This window comes from Mustela erminea, chromosome 8 (assembly GCF_009829155.1).
Source record: "Mustela erminea isolate mMusErm1 chromosome 8, mMusErm1.Pri, whole genome shotgun sequence".
Lineage (NCBI taxonomy): Eukaryota > Metazoa > Chordata > Mammalia > Carnivora > Mustelidae > Mustela > Mustela erminea.
In genome coordinates, this window is record NC_045621.1 from 79,637,884 (window position 1) to 79,658,394 (window position 20,511).

General features: G+C 39.5%; 1 long non-coding RNA gene across 1 annotated transcript; it reads right to left on the reverse strand.

Moving 5' to 3' along the window:
* Window positions 1-416: 416 nt before the first annotated feature.
* Window positions 417-16,613, reverse strand: LOC116596876. The gene is made up of 3 exons (XR_004288342.1): window positions 16,526-16,613; window positions 1,356-1,358; window positions 417-427 (listed from the first exon to the last, which is right to left on the reverse strand). It is a non-coding gene; the product is annotated as an uncharacterized LOC116596876 (long non-coding RNA).
* Between the last annotated feature and the right edge of the window lie 3,898 nt (window positions 16,614-20,511).

The following is a 20,511-nucleotide window of genomic DNA, read 5'->3' on the forward strand; positions in this document are numbered from 1 at the left end:
TTGAGATGGTTCACTAGGGCATTAAACGAAAAGCCTGGCTGGGTGAGCTGAGAGCTCATCCAGAGGCCAGGGACATGGGACTGATTGAGCGCTTGTCTCTGAGGGCATACTGAGGAGTGGGGCCCCAAGCTCTTGGCTCCCCCAGGCCAGAGATTGGGAGGCCACCATTTTCATTCCCATCCTCCAGAACTCTATGGAAAGCGTTCAGGGAACCAAAGCTCCCGAAAGCAAACCTGAGCGGATTACTTAGCCTGGTCCCTGGTAAGGGCGGTGCAATTCTGCCTGGGGCAAAGACACTTGAGAATCACTACAACAGGCCCCACCCCCAGAAGACCAACAAGAAATCCAGCCAAGACCAAGTTCATGTACAAAGGAGAACAGCAGAATCCCAGAGAAGGAGAAAGCAAAGCATGGACTTCATGGCTTTCTCCCCATGATTCCTTAGTCTTGCAGTTAATTTAATTTTTTTTAATATTTTTTTTCTACTTCTAAATTTTTTTTAACTTTTACCCTTTCATCTTTTAATGCTTTTTAACTAGTTTATCTTAACAATAACTTTCATTTAAAAAATAATAATAATCTTTTTTGAACCTTCATTATTATAGTCATATTTTATCCTTCATTGTATCTTACTTTATTTGTTGTATACACATAGGGTTTTATCTTCTAAAAAATTTGTGGTACAACTTCTTCTAATAGATCAAAATATGCCCTAAATCTAGCTCTGGGCTTGTTCTAGTCTTCAGCCCGAGCAAAATCTCTCCACTTTCTTTTTCTTTATTCTCCCAACCAACTTACTTTATCAACTCCTTTTTTAGAAATTAAAAAAAAATTTTTTTTCATCTTTATAGGCATATTCCATCCCTTCATTGTATTTACCCTTATATATGTTTTTCATTCTTTAAAATTTTGGGAGGTAGTTTCTTCTAAGAGACCAAAATACTCCCAAAATTAAGTGGATGACCCTGTTCTAGTCTAGTATATAGATTTTTCCTTTTTATATTTTTTTAAATTTGTTTTCTTTCTTTTTTTTTTTTTTAATTTCTTTTTTCTGAACTTTTTTTTTATCCCCTTTCTCCCCCCCATGATTTGGGGTCTCTTCTGATTTGGCTAAAGTGCATTTTCCTGGGGTCTTTGCCACCCTTTTAATATTTTATTTGCTCCTTCATATATTCTTATCTGGACAAAATGACAAGGTGGAAAAACTCATCACAAAAAAAAGAACAAGAGGCAATACCAAAGGCTAGGGACCTAATCAATATGGACATTGGTAATATGTCAGATCTAGAGTTCAGAATGACGATTCTCAAGGTTCTAGCTGGGCTCGAAAAAGGCATGAAAGATATTAGAGAAACCCTCTCTGGAGAGATAAAAGCCCTTTCTGGAGAAATAAGAGAACTAAAATCTAACCAAGTTGAAATAAAAAAAGCTATTAATGAGGTGCAATAAAAAATGGAGGCTCTTACTGCTAGGATAAATGAAGCAAAAGAAAGAATTAATGATATAGAAGACCAAATGACAAGAGAATAAAGAAGCTGAGCAAAAGAGAAACAAACAAATACTGGACCACGAGGGGAGAATTTGAGAGATAAGTGACACCATAAGACAAAACAACATTAGAAAAATTGGGATTCCAGAAGAAGAAGAAAGAGAGAGGGGAGCAGAAGGTATATGGGAGAGAATTATTGTAGAGAATTCCCCTAATATGGCAAAGGGAACAAACATCAAAATCCAGGAGATGCAGAGAACGCTCCTCAAAATCAATAAGAATAGGTCCACACCGCATCACCTAATAGTAAAATTTACAAGTCTAAGCGACAAAGAGAAAATCCTGAAAGCAGCCCGGGAAAAGAAGTCTGTAACATATAATGGTAAAAATATTAGATAGGCAGCAGACTTATCCACAGAGACCTGGCAGGCCAGAAAGAACTGGCATGATATATTCAGAGCTCTAAACGAGAAAAACATGCAGCCAAGAATACTATATCCAGCTAGGCTATCGTTGAAAATAGAAGGAGAGATTAAAAGCTTCCAGGACAAACAAAAACTGAAAGAATTTGCAAACACCAAACCAGCTCTACAGGAAATATTTAAAGGGGTCTTTTAAGCAAAGAGAGACCCTAAAAGTAGTAGATCAGAAAGGAACAGAGACAATATACAGTAATAGTCACCTTACAGGCAATACAATGGCACTAAACTCATATCTCTCAATAGTTACCCTGAATGTTAATGGGCTAAATGCCCCAATCAAAAGACACAGGGTATCAGAATGGATAAAAAAACAAAACCCATCTATATGCTGCCTACAAGAAACTCATTTTGGAACCGAAGACACGTCCAGATTTAAAGTGAGGGGGTGGAAAACAATTTACCATGCTAATGGACATCTAAAGAAAGATGGGGTGGCAATCCTTATATCAGATAATTAGACTTTAAGCCAAAGGCGATAACAAGAGATAAGGAAGGACACTATATCATATTCAAAGGGTCTGTACAACAAGAAGATCTAACAATTTTAAATATCTATGCCCCTAACGTGGAAGCAGCCTACTATATAAACCAATTAATAACAAAATCAAAGTAATACATCGACAATAATACAATAATATTAGGAGACTTTAACACGTCCCTGACTGAAATGGACAGATCATCCAAGCAAAAGATCAACAAGGAAGTAAAGGCCTTAAATGGCACACTGGACCAGATGGACATCACAGATATATTCAGAACATTTCATCCCAAAGCAACAGAATACACATTCTTCTCTAGTGCACATGGAACATCCTGGGTCACAAATCAGGTCTCAACCGGTATCAAAAGATTGGGATCATTCCTTGCATATTTTCAGACCACAATGCTCTGAAGGTAGAACTCAATTACAAGAGGAAAGTTGGAAAGAACCCAAATACATGGAGACTAAACTGCATCCTTCTAAAGAATGAAAGGGTCAACCAGGAAATTAAGGAAGAATTGAAAAAATTCATGGAAACAAATGATAATGAAAACACAACTGTTCAAAATCTGTGGGACACAGAAGGAATCTGGGAACCATCACAGCTTATGGATACTCTGACTCTGGAGGTGTGGGGGTGGGGAGACCAGTTTACTGAAAAGTAGCTCAAGGAGAACATATCCCTCTTTTCTAGTTCTGCCCATGCAGTTGGCTCTTGAGTGACTGAACTGCTAATGTCAATAATATGATCACCCTTTAACCCCCCATTTCTAATCTGAGAAGAGAATTGCAACAGGAATACAACTGACAGTATGGGTCACATCAAACCACAATTATCCAGGCTTATTTTCTAATGTAAGAATTGTTTACCTTTGATTATCACATGTGGGACATCAAAATTTCTTCCCAAACCAGTCCTTTTGATAGACTGTTCTGAATGAAAAATCATGCATTTACCTCTTTTTGGCAGTTTTTGTGATCTCAGTTCTGAAATTCCTGTGAATAGATGATTGAAAATTAACACACATGCATACTCACACATCTTCTTCTTACACTTAACATGTACTAATATACAGTAAGTTGGGCTTCCAGCCTGAAATATGTTCGTTTGTGTTACTTTACAATTTAGATTATGGGTGGTACTTCAGGATAACTTACTTTTGAAGAACTGGCAGTCACAAGATAAGGTAAAATTAGTACATCTCACTACAAACATCATTTATGATGGCTTACCTCAAGAACATTTTTAGGGGAACCTGGACCCTCGTCACTCTATTTAGATCATTCTTCATGCTGCAGGATGTACACAGTTGGTTTGAAAAATACTGACCCAAATTCCAATTATAGGGCTCTATTCTTATGCAGCTAGTCTTGATTCATAATGCTACTTTTAAAAATATCTGCTCCCTCTTAAAGTTATCACAGTATTGTATTATAAAAGCAAATAAGATAAAATCTGATTCACTTTTCTTCATGGTTGACGAAATATGTTTTACAACTATGGAACCTCTTTTTAAATGCAGGAAAAGCTGTTCCTTTATATCCCTATGAACTCAATGACTCAGCATGCAGGAAGAAGCTGATCTAAGCCAGAGACAACTGAAATAACTAGAACAGAACACATATTTAAAAATGCAGTTTGAGCAAAAAGTCCTTTGTGTTTCCTTCAGTTGGACTAAACCTTAAGCAAGTCTTCTCCCTGGTTCTAGACCCCTGACTTAGACCATTTACTTTAGAAAATGTGTAATTTTAAGTTCTTTCTCTGTCCTTTTGAGATGTAAATCTTTAAAACATGTTCTTGATGGTTTTATAACCTAGGAATGCCTTTCTCAATGACTTGGGAGTCATCCCTTGGAAATGTAATCATCAAGGAAGATAGCAGCCTATCTCCCAATATTATTGGGGGAGGAGCTTAAGTTCCTTAAGTACCTAGCTCCAAAAGGTAAAACTACAGGCTGTCGGGAAAACTGGAGAAAGTTTACTTTTTCTTTGAGTAAAGTCAACTAACAAGTACAGGTGTTCTTCCCTGCTTCCACCCCATGCCAGTCCTTAAATAACGCTCCAGTGCTTACTGTCAGCTGAGAGGAGTTCAGACTGAGTTCTGGTCTTCTTTCCCTCTTGCAGTAGCCTTGAAGACAGTCCTTTTTCTCTGTTTAATTTTGTCCAATGTAATTTTTACTTTGACAAACTCAAAAATATTTAACTGAAATCAAATGAGATAAATTTCATATGAAAAGATAGTACTCCAGGAAAGGCTGGCATACTTTAGTATAACTCTGGATTTTAAAGACAAAAAAATAAAAAATAAATACTTTGGACAGCCAAATATATGATCAAACTATTTCATTAGAAAAATTAAATCATGCTCTGGTAGGACTTATTTATTGCATTGAGGTAGTTTCAGTATTGGTCTAATTCTTCATCTACCCCTGTATCCAGATTCTCTGTCATGTTATTTTGTGATTTCTAAAGATAAAACAGTAGAATATATTTTCTCAACAGCTGAATTTGGGTAAGCCACATGTCTTACTTTCACCAAAGGCATGTTACTGGTGTGATGTGATTAAAAGTTTTGAAAGTGTTCCTGTGATTACACTTACTTGCTCATGCACTTGCACCATCACCATGAGAAGGACATGCTTGGCTAGAGCCTAGTCTTTCCTGGGATGGATGGACCCTCCTGGGAAAATAGAGACATGGGAATAGAGCTACCCCATCCAAGCCCAGCCTAGATCGGGTGACCTAAACCAGCACTTCGGTATGGAAATTACCTCAACCAAAATCATCAGAGCTTCCTGGCTGAGCTTAGAGTAGACTGGTGGACTAACCGTTGATCAACAAAAGCTTAAAAAATGACAGTTTAAAGCTGTATGCCACTGAGATTTTGAAGTGATTTGTTATGAAGCAAAAGTGGGATCCAATAAATTTAATGACCAAAATTAGTGGAGTGGCATCTACAATATTCTCATGGAATGAAAAAGTTGATTTCCAGGCAGTTTGTCTTTTATGTGCAGTAACTACAGACAAATCACTTGAACATGCTATAACATAGGGGATATTGTTAACATGAGCACGTCTAAGGAAAGACATGAGGAATATCTCCAACCGTTCAAGTGAAATTGTAGAAATTCAGCAAAAGAAATGACACTGAGCATATAATATATTTAATTAAATATTCTTGGTTCTAAAACCATGATGGGATAAGGATGAAAGAATGGAATATATACATCACACACAATGACAATGTAGAAATAATACATCTAAAAGAAGTGGTTATGGACATTGGGGATGGTGTGTGCTATGGTGAATGCTGTGAAGTGTGTAAACCTGGCAATTCACAGACCAATACCCCTGGAGCTAATAATACATTATATGTTTATTAAAAAAAAAATTAAAGAAAAAGAAAAGAAATGCAAAATAAATAAATAAATAAATAAATAAAGTGGTGGGGGGACAAGGAAAATATGAGGAAAAAATAAGAATGCTGGGGCGCCTGGGTGGCTCAGTGAGTTAAAGCCTCTGCCTTCTGCTCAGGTCATGATACCAGGGTCCTGGGATCGAGCCCCACATCAGGCCATCTGCTTAGCAGCGAGCCTGCTTCCTCCTCTCTCTCTGCCTGCCTCTCTGCCTACTTGTGATCTCTATCTGTCAAATCAATAAATAAAATCTTAAAAAAAAATAAGAATGCTTAATGCATGTCTTATCTATAATAATTGTGACTCAAGTCTGACAAAACAAGTAGAAGAGATCTAAGCTTATTCAAGAATATGAAAGTAAATTCTGAAAATGATAATACCAGTAAGAAATATCAGGAATCTTATTCTTAAAAAGAACAAAATGTTTTTCTTAAAATAAGAACCTGATCCTGTAAATAAGAAGTAGATATATCTTATAAAATCCTAAGTCTAAAGTTATGTAAGCCATCTATCTCTTTTGCCCTGTCTCACAACTTCTAAGCTTGTATGTTACTATAGCCATTGTGGGGACAATAGTGGTAGTACTCCAGCAGCTGTAACCAGATGGGGCCTTTCCTCAGCGTTACAACTCTTTTTTCCTTTCTGTTTCCTCTGACATCTATGGTGGTATTGTGACTTTTGTTAAACTAGAATTTGTTAAGTATAGCCTTGGGGTGTTGGATAGTGAGTCAAGGTTCAACAACAGACTGCAAGGGAGTGAAGTAGAGAAGTTTATTACTCACAGGTCCTGAAGGAAGTACATGGCATGCCTCAAAGAGCCACAAAGAGAGGTCAAGGCAGGGTGCAGACAGACAGCTAGCAGCAGGACCTGGGGCATGAGCCTTTAATAGGGTTGAGTGCTCTGGGCTTCCCAGGCTAAGGGAAGATTGGTAATTCAAACCAAAAAGAGCAGTTTCACAAATTCAATGAGGGTCTTATGCAAAGGGCACATAGGGGGAGGGAGTTGGGAGGCAAAAGAGACTATTTATTACCAGCTGTGTTGGGGAAGTCACATCAGGAACTTATAATTATTTGTGACTCTGCTACCTGTTATCTAGGACATGTTATCAAGGGCTTATGGGAGAGGCTAGTATCAGTTCAAAGTTCCTGAGGCCCCTTGGCCACACAAAATGGATGCCAATGCAGCAGTTTTATCGAGTAGTTTAGCTAAACTCTCAGTAGATTTCGATTCCTGATAAGTCATAGGACCCCTTCTCAGAAAACCTGGAAGTGATCAGGGGTTAATAGTTAACACACCAGGAATCAGCTCCTTGACCAAAAGGCTGAGTGCTACTAGCTCTATGTCAGAACATGCCAATGGAATTGGGCATCACTGCCCACAGCTGTGTGCACTCTTTCCTTCATTTTTCATTTCTCTCTCTAGTCCCTCACCTTGTTCTCTGAGATCACTTCCCAAAACAAAACTGCACAGCAAGCCCTTGTCTTAGGTGCCCTTTTCCGATGGAAACCAAGGTTTAAAAAAAATCAGAAGATGGGGCACTCAGTCTGTTAAGCATCTGACTATTTTGGCTCAGGTCAGTCATGATTTCAGGGTGATGAGATCAAGCCCCACGATGGGCTCTGCATGATGGGCATGGAAGTTGTTCAAAATTTTCCCTCTCCTTCTGCCCCTCCCAACTCACTCTCTCACTCTCTCTCTCTCTCTCAAAAATAAAATAAAAAATAAAAAATAAAAGGTAAGTACTAAAACAAATGTTAAACTTTCAAAAAATTTAAAGAGCTACAGTAAAAAATATGAAAATATTACTGACTATATGGGGAAAAAATTACAGTTACTGTTGGTACTATTGTGGTTTGTTGCCTACTTTCATAATTGAAGGAAATGTTAAATTTAAGTTCCAAGTTAAGAAACAGTAAAGATATCATTTTGTCCCCATCCCATTTTAAGGGCCCTGCTGAACTGCATCAGTGGACCTATAAGTTAGGAACTTCTGGTATGATAACTGATTTCCATGGCAAACTCACTCATGAGTTGGTATAAACTTTATCCTATTAAAGAATTAACATTATTCACTCCAAGACAATTTCTTAAATGTAGGTACATTTTTAAAGGGTTCTGGTTGGTCTTTTAAATATCACTGATCACACATACAATGTGCATATATGCATTTTCTTAATTATATGGAACTTTAAAACTGCTACAGGGCGGGTTTTGTCTGTTATTTACAGAAGAGGAAAAATTAGCAACTAAATCCAACTCTTGCCCAGAGTGACTTGGCTAATAAGTACAGGAAACTAGCATAGTCCCAGGTTAGCAGAAGGATTCCTTGTCATGCTAGGATACGGTAGGCTCCAGAGGCTTCATATCTGATAGTATCTCAGGTAATTCACCTAACCACATACACTCTTAGAACCTTATTTGCAAATTGAAGAGGATATAACCCTTATACAAGATGTTTATCAGAGTGTTTTTATTTATGAAAGATTTTCTGTGCAAGTATACCGAGGGCATGGGGGGAAGAAAAAGCATGGCCTCTGTTTTAAAGAAATTGTTTCATTGGGGACATGAGAAACCTTTACATGAAGCAAACGAAGGACTAGGATTTATACAACAACTGAATGAGAAAGATGTGACTATCTCATCAAAGAGCTAGTCACAGTCAAGTCTAGACAATGGAAACTGCCTTACCTTCCCCAAAAGAATTACAGTATCTTAAAGAAAGTCCTTGCTGGAGAGAGTTAGATACCCCTCCTTCCAAATAAGGAATGGAACAGGAAAAAGGGTCTAACTGATCCATGCTGGATTCTCCCAAATTCACTAATCAGAAAAGCTGTTCTTTCTCTGAAAAAGATATCACAAATGAAGCACTATCCACATGGAAGGAAAATATAGGAGTGGAGGAATACATGCATCATGTATTAAGCCATGAGAATTTTTATGTCACTACATTTTTAAGAATCAGGTCAACCTTTAAAAATGACATAAAACACTGATAACATATTAGCAGAGTGAAACAGATGAGACTGAAGGAAAAGAGTTAGTACAACATGAGTATCATAAACCAAGATCAAAGCAAAACCCAAATTCAATCTAGTCATGGGCAGAAATAAAAGATGGGAAAGAATTAAAATGAAGAAAGAAGCAAATCTGTAAAAAAGAAAGAAATCTTGCAAGTTACATCATGGAGCTAGAGTGTATTATGCTCAGCAAAATAAGTCAGAGAAAGACAAACACCATATGATTTCACTCATATGTGGAATTTAAGAAACAAAACAGATGAACATAGAAAGAAAGAGAGAAGCAAACCAGAAAACAGACTCTTAATTAGGGAGAACAAACTGAGGGTTGCTGGAGGGGAGGTGATGGGGGGATATGCTAAATGGGTGATGGGTATTAAGGAGGACACTTGTGATGAACACTGAATGTTGTATGCAAGTGATGAGTCACTAAATTCTACTCCTGAAACCAATATTATACTGTATGTTAACTAAATGGAATTTAAATACTAACTTGAAAGAGAAAAAAAAGAAAGGCAAATTTAACATGTGAACTGTTAGTGTGACTGAGTTCCTAAATGAAAACAAGATAAATGTCCTAATGAAATAGTGACTTTGCTGTAGTCCGAGTTGGTGGGTGATTTTAACATGCATTAGGAATTAGAAAACATAGAAGCTAGGCGGTGCAATTGGTGGTTTAGAAATTCAGACAGGAAACTACAAATGTCACAAACCATGACTCAGAGTTTAAAACACAAGAGCCAGATGAGATGAACAGCAAAGCTGAGGTGATTCAGAATCAGCAAAGTATTAAGGCTCCTTTCCAAGAGCTAGAATTTGAGCCAGATTTTTGTGGAGCTGGCTTTTGTGTTAAGGATTAAATTGGTATCCTTTGTAAAATAGGGTAAGTAGAAGAAAACAAGCAGCTCTGACACTAAGTAACACTACATTTATATTTTAAAATCAAAGAACCTCAGGTTTGTAGTGTCTTTAAAGGGCATATTCAATTTCTGCATTATGCAGGACTGAATCCAAGTTAAAAGAAGATCATTGTAAATTGAAGTCCAGAGGAAGGCAAGAAATGACTTTTTAAAAATAAAAACCTTCGACTACATTAAAATAGCTTTTGAGTTTTTTTTTAAATCCAGCCTTAGCGAAAGAATTTCCAACATCAATAAGTATAAAGGACTCAGGTTACCAGCTAACATTTTTATCAATAGAATATACTAAATAAATTTCCTTTTGATAATAAGTTAAGATATTTTATTAGATATGCTCCATTCTTCACAGAGTATAACTTAGTAATCACTTAAATACCACAACATTCCCATCAACTGAGGCTTTTTTTTTTTTTTTTTTTTTTTTGACAGAGAGAAATCACAAGTAGACGGAGAGGCAGGCAGAGAGAGAGAGAGAGGGAAGCAGGCCCCCTGCCGAGCAGAGAGCCCGATGCGGGACCGATCCCAGGACCCTGAGATCATGACCTGAGCCGAAGGCAGCCGCTTAACCCACTGAGCCACCCAGGGGCCCCAACCGAGGCTATTTTAAAAAACGAATTACATCAGTCGCTCTCTGTAAAAGGGGCAGTTTATTAAAATTTGTGTGTGTAGGGGCGCCTGGGTGGCTCAGTGGGTTAAAGCTCTGCCTTTGGCTCAGGTCATGATCTCAGGGTCCTGGGATTGAGCCCCGCGTTGGGCTCTCTGTTCCGCAGGGAGCCTGCTTCCTCCCCTCTCTCTCTGCCTGCCTCTCTGCTACTTGTGATCTCTCTCTCTCTCTGTCAAATAAATAAAATCTTTAAAAAAAAATTTGTGTATATGTGGAAAAAAAATTTCCATATATATATATGGAAAGTAAAATGAACAAGCTTCATATATATTTATACAACCCATTTTCTTTAAAGTGGAGGATTATGAAGGAAATGAATGCCTAGTCATATAATATATTTTAGGTTCTATATTCAGAACACTAGAACAAAGACATAATAACATTACAGTGGTTGATTAATTCTAATTATTTGACATTTTCATGCACTTCCTATTCAAAAGCAGAGTATAAAGGAAAACTGGAATGTCTTGGGTTATTTTATCTCTTACGATAGTATAAAGAAGGCTGGACATGCCAGAAAGACCAAGCAGTTGATTAGAGAATTGGCACTTTCAGCCCCATCCCTCAAACTGAGGAGTGTAGTGGGACTGAAGATTAAGTTCAATCATGTGATTTCATCAATCATTCCTACTCAATGAAACCCAAATAAACTGTACACTGAAGCTTAGTGGAGGTTCTGGGTTGCTGAGCACATTGATGTCCTGCGAGGGTATCATGCCTGAATTCTACAAGCAGAGAAGATGGAAGCTCTTCATCCTCCTCCTCCCTTGAGACCTTGTCTTATGGATCACTTCCACGTGGCTGTTCCTGAGTTGCAATCATTACAGTACAATTGTAATAAGAATTAAGTATAGCACTTTCAGAGAGTCCTATGAGTTTTGCTAGCAAATTATACAACCTGAAAGGGGGGCAGGTGTGGTCAAGAGCATCCTAGATGTAGCCTAGTTGGGGAAAGGTGGAAGTAAGTTGGGGCACCCCATTGGGGCTGGAGTCTGAAGTAAGAGCAGTCTTGTTAGAGACCTCATTCTTTAACTTGTGGGATCTGACACTAATTCTAGGTATTTAGTCATAATTGAATTGGATTGTAGGACATGCAGTTGCTGCCAAAGAATTGGTGTCAGAATACATTCACAAATGTTAAATAATGAACTAATTTTTATTTTTTGCAAACAAATATATCTTTGTAGGCATGCCAGCATTTAATTGGTTTGTTAGGAAAATAAAATTGCACATAAAGAAATTAACCTTACACTTGGCATATCGTAAGAATGCAGCAAATGTTACTATGGGGAGGCATGAAACTCTTGGTTATTTGTTCAAGTGACTTTAATTTTACTCTTTAAATTAATAAAGAAAGCTGAATCATATCTGTGTTTCCATTTGCTGTAGTATTCATAACCATCCCGTAAGAAAGATTGCTATGTTTTATAAATGTGATAACTAGCTTGCCAAAGAGTCCCAAATGATCCTTACCTTTTGATATTTACGTTCTACATAGTTCACCCCCATATCATATCAAGGCTTTTTTTTTTCCCTGAAAATATTTTTATGTAATGGCTTTTCATTTAGCAGAAAGATCTTGTCTATATATACATGAGAACATTATATGCCCAGGATCTCCAAACATGCACACATAGACAAGATAAGCAACTTTAGTCACTACATCCAGACGGATATAACCCCAGCGATGTTGGAGAATGTTTCCAAGACACCAGTAGTAGGCCTGTCTCCATGTTGGTGCATATGTGCGTGTGTGTGTGTGTGTGTGTGTGTGTGTGTAATTGGGGGAGTAATCTATGAAGCTGGGAAGGCCAACTCTCCAGAGACAGGAGTGGGGAGATGGTGGAGCCTCAGAGAGATCAGGTGCTGGAGAAGAGTCATCAGAGTCTATGTTGAGATCAGCTCCCAGAAACAGCAGATGCTTTAAAAGGTGCTGTGCTTGCTGTGGTGGGCTTTCACAGGGGGCTGCTGCAGCCATGGGCACACCCTCAGCTGGGTCCAGGTACCTGTCCAGACTCTGAGGACAGGATGAGGAGGCTCCTGTCCTGTGCCAGAGAGACCTCACTGACCCATTCACTGGCCACATGTTGCCAAGGGTGGCCTGGAAGCCCAGAAGAGTGGCCAAAGAAGTAAAGCCCAGCTCCAGGACAGAGAAGAGCAGCAGCAGCACCAAGAGAGTCTCCCAGGGCATCTGCTGGTGGCAGCCAGCTCTGCCAGAGGGTGCACATCCTGAGACCAGCCCTGGTTCAGCCCTGCGCAGTGTGCTGTGATGACCAGGGTGGCTGTCCCTGCAATGAAGAACAGCATTCTGCTGGCCAGTGGGTTCTGATAAGCAGTGGAGATGTGGCAGAAGTGATGAGGGGTGGCTTGTGAAGCATTATAGCTTCTGTCTTTGTCTCTGGGATTACTCATTCTGGGGAGAGGAGACTTCTAGATCATGAACACACTGAATACATTTAAAGATTCCATGGAGAGGACCATGAGGGAGGAACTGAGTCCTCATGCCAGGAACCTGTAGCGACCCAACAGTCATGTGACCGAGTCCGTCACCTTGAAGGCAGATTCTCCAGTCTCAGTCAATCTTCAGATGATGGCAGCCAGAACCATCACAAAAAGTTATGGACCAGACATCCATCTAAACCAGTTACTGTCTGAGGTAATGTATTATAGAACAACTAATAACTAACACAGATTTTGGTATCAAGAGCCACATGCTTCCACTTAAAAACAAGTAAAACTGAAATTAGAAATGTGGAAGTGGCTTTAGGACCAGCCCGTACCTATAAGAGAAGCGGGAAAGATACAGAGGGGATTAGATCTCTAAACCTTCTTCAGAGTTTAGAGATCTTTAAGGATAATGCTGGGAGAAGCCTGATGAAAGTCAAGTGTTGATAGAGCTATAAGAAAGGGGACAATTTGGGTGGAAAGTTTTAGAGTCAAGGGGATTCTTGTGATGTAGAGGCAGCAATACTGTTGTTGAAGTCAACATGAAAAGTAGAAGATATAATTAATGAACTGTGTGATCAAGTTAGAGAGTTTTCCAGGCAGTGTTGTAGGTGCACACTGGCTTCATCTTGCTACTTAGATTAAAATGAGAAAGGAGTGATAACCTAAAAAGGGGGGAAAAATTGAACGTAAAGGAACTAGAACATGCTTAGTTTGAGAATTTCAGATTCTCCAGATAACAAGTAAATCTACTATTATGAAACATTTTTCAGGGGTTCCTAGGTGGCTCAGTGGGTTAAAGCCTCTGCTTTCGGCTCAGGGCTATCTGCTCAGCAGGGAGTCTGCTTCCTCCTCTCTCTCTGCCTCCCTCTCTGCCTACTTGTGATCTCTGTCTGTCAAATAAATAAATAAAATCTTAAAAAAAAAAAAAGGAAAGAAACATTTTTCAAAGATCAAGAGCAAACTGAGTGTGACCGTTTCTAAACATTGGGAGTTTTAGGCTAAAAGAAGAAAAAAGAGTAAATGGAGGCAAAGTGATATTTGCAGAATTTCTTCATAGGTCCGAGGAAGTCCAAAGACCTCACATGAAAGAGTGTAATATGGTCTCAACAGAAGAAAAAAGAAACACTAGTTTAAGAGGCAGAAAAAAATGTTATTGGCTTCCATGCATTGTTTTACACATAGAGCTTTATATCAGAATCACTAGGGAATTTTAGATATGCTGCTTCAGAGGATGCACAGAAAATCATATATTAGATTCTTTGATGGTGAGGCCTAAACATATTTAAAATGTCTCTCCGTGATGGTTCCAAAAATTCAGACTTAAAAAGAACTGATTTAGAGACAAACTGTGTATTCTATAAAAATGAAGAATTTTACTTCATCCATCATCTATCCAAAATACTGGATAAAAGAAGATAATTATTAAAGAAGCCAAATATTGGGGAAAAACATCTTTGAACATGCTTCCATATTAAATCTTATTTTTAAACTGAATATATGCATATTTTATGATGTGTACAAGATTCAAATACATCATCACTAGAAACATGCTCTGAAAAAAATTGAAAACCACTTCAGCTGAAATAAAATTAATCTAGGATAAAACCCTTATATGGAAAACAAGACCAAAAAAGACCTTATTTAGATTTACTTTTTTCTAGTTTGACAAAATGCATATTCAAATTTAAGACATATTTCAGATTGGGTATTTTTTAAAAATATTTCATTTATTTATTTGAGAGAGAGAGAGAGCATGAGCTGGGGGAAGGACTGGACACAGGGCTTATATAAAGCTTAGTTTGAACAGAGCTCAAAATCAGGACCCGGGGATCACGACTCAAGCCCAAGGCAGACACTTAACTGAGTCACCCAGGGGCCCCTCAGACTGGGTTTTAAAAACTAGTCAGCCATGTGTTGTCTTAAAGTAACACAACAAAGCAAAAGAAAACAGAAAATGTAAGCTTAAAGGGAAATAAATGAACAGAAGGTAAGTAAGGAGCAGATACCCTAACTGGACAATTTCATGTCAGATTAAATATAATTCAAGACCAAGAATAACCATAAAGGATTAAATGCAAATAGCTAAATATATTACATTTTTGATATAATCTTAATGTCTATAGGTCAAAATTTGCCAGAAATACAGAAAGAAATAAATTATTCCAGAATTACAGTTTTGTGTGTATCTTGAGAACTGATAGATGTGCCTGATTAGAATAAGCAAGGTATCAAAAGTTTGATTAGAAAATAAAGTAATGAAGAACAGTTCTCCTAACAGATACGTACTATATATGATTGCCTTGGACACATAGCATGTAAGCATTGCATTAAAAATAAAAATGCTATGTGGCTTAGTCACTTGAGCTACAGACTTTTGGTTTGGGCTCCGGTCATGATCCCATGGGTTTTGAGACTGAGCCTCCACCTGGCTTTGAGCTCAGTGAGTAGTCTCTTTGAGGTTCTCTTCCTCTGTCCCTCACCCCAATTATGCTCTCTCTCTCAAATAAATAAATAAAATCTCTAAAAAGTAAATAAAAACGTTGTATAGAAACAAAGTCTCCATAAGTCTCAGAATCATTGTAACCAATGATAAAAAAGAAATTAAGCTGATAAACAGAAACATAATATATTATAAAATATGTTAATGTATAAATATGTTAATCATTTTTAAAATAACTCATGGCTTATACAAGAAAATATAATAAAATATAGAGCATTTAAAACAAAATATATTAAAAGTAATAAATTCCAAATTTACAGACTAAATCCAAAGTGACCACTGAAGGATGCTGAGAGGGAGACAGAGAGAGAGATAAATAAGAATTGATTTTAGTATTTTCACTAGAAAAGAATCAAAATAAAAGCAGTAATAGTTCATATAAGAAAAACTAGAAAAGATTAAAATTGTAAATCCAAATAAATAAGGAGAAATAAAATAAGTATAAAACAGAAAAATTTTAAAAATGAAAAATAAATTTCTTACTAAAAAGTTTTTTCCCTTTAAAATCTAATAAACCTTTGACAAGGCTGATAATTTAAAACAAAAGGAAATAATTGTGTTTGTGCAGTGTTTTTTTTTTTTAAGATTTTACTTATTTATTTGACAGAGATCACTAGTAGGCAGAGAGAGAGAGAGGGAAGCAGGCTCCCCTCTGAGCAGAGAGCCCTATGTGGGGCTCGATTCCAGGACCCTGGGATCATGACCTGAGCCGAAGGCAGAGACTTTAACCCACTGAGCCACCCAGGCGCCTCCAAAAGGAAATAATTATGTATCAGAGTTGTTATTTGTTGGTGGGTTCTTTTGTTGTTGTTTATGCAAGGATCAAAAATTAACAATGGAAGAGTTAAATATAAAAGAATATATTAAATAATGATGGGAGAGTTCACAGAATTTACTTCAGACTCAAAACAACAGGCCTGGAAATGGGTGGGATAAGGGAGTCTGAGCAGGCATGCCCACACACATTAAGGATTCTGTTGCTCTCAACATTAAAACTGGAAAGCTTGACCTTGCAGCCCTGTGGCCAGCCCAGCACCAGCCCAAATCGCCCAAACCCTAACACTCTTGACACTCCAGTCTGGGAAATTAGTCTGCGGTGGTGTTTACTGTCGCTCTCACCAGCAAGAATGACCAGGAGACCTCAGCGAAGCAAGCTTTATTTCTGGGTAGCTGTTGGGATCTCCCTCTCCCCCGCCCGTGCATGTCTATATATACCAAGGTTGCACAACCAATCACTCGCAGCCACATAGATACAAAATCTTAAGTTCCGCCTACTGGCTCGCATCCAGCCGCCATCTTAATGGCATGTTTACTTTCGGGCACGGAAAAAGTCATGGGGCGCCCGAGGCCCCCACGGGCCCAGCCGGAGCAGCTCCGCATCGTCGCCACCTGGCGGCGGCAATGGCTTGAGGCAGCGGCAGCCGCGGCAACGAGCGGGCACGGCGGAGCCCAAAAGCATCACCGCGCATGCGCTACAAGCCACTCGGGCACCGACATCTCCCCCTTTTCTTTTATATTAGGCATGCAAGGCAGGAGATCGTGCCTGTCTTAGGTTGTCAGCTGCCATGAACATGCTTACCCGTCATCGGATAATTCCCCCTGGTTGGAGAACTCCTGGCTTAGGTTGCTATGTGCATGCAGCCAATCTTACCCGTCATTGACTACCGATCTAGCGCTGCCAGCCAGATTTGGGGAAATGTACCAGCTTCCAGTGCCATGCAAGCTTGTACTAGCGCCAACTGTTGCCTACATTGTTGTTTACGTAATGATGCAAAACGGTGGAACATAAGGATTTACAACAGATACCCAATCCCGTAATGGAGCTATGTCAATCTTATCTGCTTAACTCTTTCCACGGATTAGCAGCAATAGAAAGGTCATTATAGGCCACGGAGGTTATGCAAAGTCCAGAAAGTGATTGGATGCATCCGGTCGTCAATAGTTTCTGGAGAATGTCCACTTGTTACAGATGTGGTGAGAGCTACAGCCGCTGCCGTTGCTGCAGCTGCAGAGGCTGCTACAGCCGCAATAATGGCTGCAGTGATGCCAAAGTCTCTTTTATGTCTTGAGAGCAATACAGGCGAATTGTTACAGGAGGGAGGATGGCGGACTCATTCGTCAGTGGCATGGGGAACGGCCAGGCTTTCACTATTGCCCATTGGTGCATCTGTTGAAGGGATGCTGGTGGCGCCAGGATCGCTATCAGGCCAAGCATCAGGACGGGGCGGGCCTTGTTGATCGATTCTTCTAATCAGTCACTCCGGGACCCAGATAGGCACTTGGGCATCCTGTGGAAAAAGACAAACAGAACCTCAGTGCCATCTTAGGACCGGGTCAGGGCCTCTCCATTGGCCCGTGAGTATATCCTTCCACTTTGCCTGGGCTAGAGTGCGTTCGGTAACCGCCGCATGCCTGTCTGCTGCAGATGTACCATTATGGTCCAAGGACAAAAAATTTAAAATGTACAGGGTGAGAGATGTAAGATCACGGGGTGACTTGTAGTCATCCCCTATTCCCCCTTTTCTTATTTTTTGTAAGCATCGTTTGAAGGTGCCATTGGCGCGTTCAATTATTCCTTGACCTTGTGGATTGTAAGGTATATCTGTAGTATGGACTATACCAAATTGACTTAGGAATTGATGGATAGATTTTGATGTATATGCAGGTCCATTATCTGTCTTTATTTGTTTTGGGATACCCCAATCTGCGAAGCATCGTAGGCAGTGTGTGATGACTTGTTTTGAATTCTCCCCTGTGAGGGGAGTAGCCATTATGATACCCGAATAAGTGTCCACTGATATATGTACGTACTTTTGTTGCCCGAATTCAGGTACATGTGTGACATCCATTTGCCATACGTGATTAGCTTGAAGGCCTTTGGGATTTACCCCTAAGGAAGGCTGAGGGAGTAATGTGGCACAATTCCCACAGGTCCTTACTATATCTCTTGCCTGTTCTTTGGTGATATGGAATCTGTATCTTAAGGTATTAGAATTCACATGCCATTTGCTATGGAAGAGCTTCGCCTGTTCTAAGGTAGGGCAAATGAGTTGGAAACGACTATTGTGGTCTACTAGAGCATTGCCCTCGGATAATGGTCCTGGTAGGCTCATATGGGCTCTGATGTGATCTATAAAAAATGGTGCAGTGCGCAGTTGCACAACCTCTTGTAGTTGCCTTAAGATCCATGGAATAGGTGAATCACTTAAGGAGAGGATGGCTGTTTCAATATTTTTTGTTGCATTTACCACATATTGACTATCAGAAATAATATTTAGGGGAGTGTCTGAAAATCTTTGGAGCACTAGGAGCACTACTAGTAGCTCTCTGACAGAGGGCGCTAGGGAGTCATATTTTTTCCCGGCTTCTTTGTATGTCTTTCCCTTTAAAGGTTTGTTAGGGCCTTCCTCTTTTAATTTTAAGTGTGTCATGGCTTCGCCAAGCTCATCTTCAGAGGAGCTCTCCTCTGAATTTTCTCCCCCTCTGCTAGATCCTGCCTTAGAGGCTTCTCTGACCTGCTCCTCGATAACATTTTTAACCGTTTTATGGTTAGAGTCTAGCGGAGTGCCATCAGCCTTAAGCACCTCCGTCAGTAATCCTCCCATCTTAGTAAACTTTGATCCCATTATTTCTTGTCCTATGCCTAGGAACCCTTTTACTTCTCGTCCTATACTTAGGAACTTTCTCACTCCTCGTCCTATACTTAGGAACTTTCTCACTCCTCGTCCTATACTTAGGAACTTTCTCACTTCTCGTCCTATACTTAGGAACTTTCTCACTTCTCGTCCTATACTTAGGAACTTTCTCACTTCTCGTCCTATACTTAGGAACTTTCTCACTTCTCGTCCTATACTTAGGAACTTTCTTATCTGAAATTTTGTGCACACTTACCGGATCGTTGCGTTCACTGAGCACTCCTCGGTGTAGGTTTCAGGTTTCCCGGGTGCCGGCACCACTTGTCGCTCTCGCCAGCAAGAACGACCAGGAGACCTCAGCGAAGCAAGCTTTATTTCTGTGTAGTTGTTGGGATCTCCCTCTCCCCCGCCCGTGCATGTCTATATATACCAAGGTTGCACAACCAATCACTCGCAGCCACATAGATACAAAATCTTAAGTTCCGCCTACTGGCTCGCATCCAGCCGCCATCTTAATGGCATGTTTACTTTCGGGCACGGAAAAAGTCATGGGGCGCCCGAGGCCCCCACGGGCCCAGCCGGAGCAGCTCCGCATCGTCGCCACGTGGCGGCGGCAATGGCTTGAGGCAGCGGCGGCCGAGGCAACGAGCGGGCACGGCGGAGCCCAAAAGCATCACTGCGCATGCGCTACAAGCCACTCGGGCACCGACAGTTTACTTCTTTGCCTTTGTGGTTTCTTATTCAAAACCCACAGTTAGTACTTTTGATTAGTGAGGCTTCATTGGGTCATGTTGTCACGCATGACGGGCAAGTGCCTGGAATTTTCATTTTTCACAGAAAATGCAGGAAGTTCTGCCTCCTATCTTATCAACACTTTTCCCCCTAAATCTTACCTCTTTAACCTTCATTAACTAACAGAAAGTATGCTTCCCAATGAAATCAATTCAAAATCTCCTCAGTTACTGCATGTAGAAACAAGTTTTGGATTTTTAGCTAAAAGTAAAATCCTTTTCCGATTCTGGGATGATTTCATCTTGATTATCTGTATACTATAGTCATGTGATATTGTGCCTTATAATAAGAAATATATATTTGGTCTTTGTCTTCTTTCCCACACAGAGCTCCTAAAATCCTTGGAATTTCTGGGAAGGATAAAGGTGTTTTTTGTTATGTTAATGGATGATGTTTCAGATTGGAAGATATCTGCCAGAACCAAATAGGTGATTAAAAGCTTGGAACTTTTGGTTCTACACCTCTGGAGGGAAAGGGAGGTTGAGTCAATCAGTCAGCAATGGCCAATGATTTAATCAATCATACCTACATAATGAAGTGAAACAAAGAAAAACAGTAACTAGAAGGATAGGGTTCAAAGAGCTTCAAAGTTGGTAAACATGTGGAAATTTGGAAAGTGGTGCACTTAGGGAGGGAATGGAAGCTCTCCCCCTTTCCTCCATACCT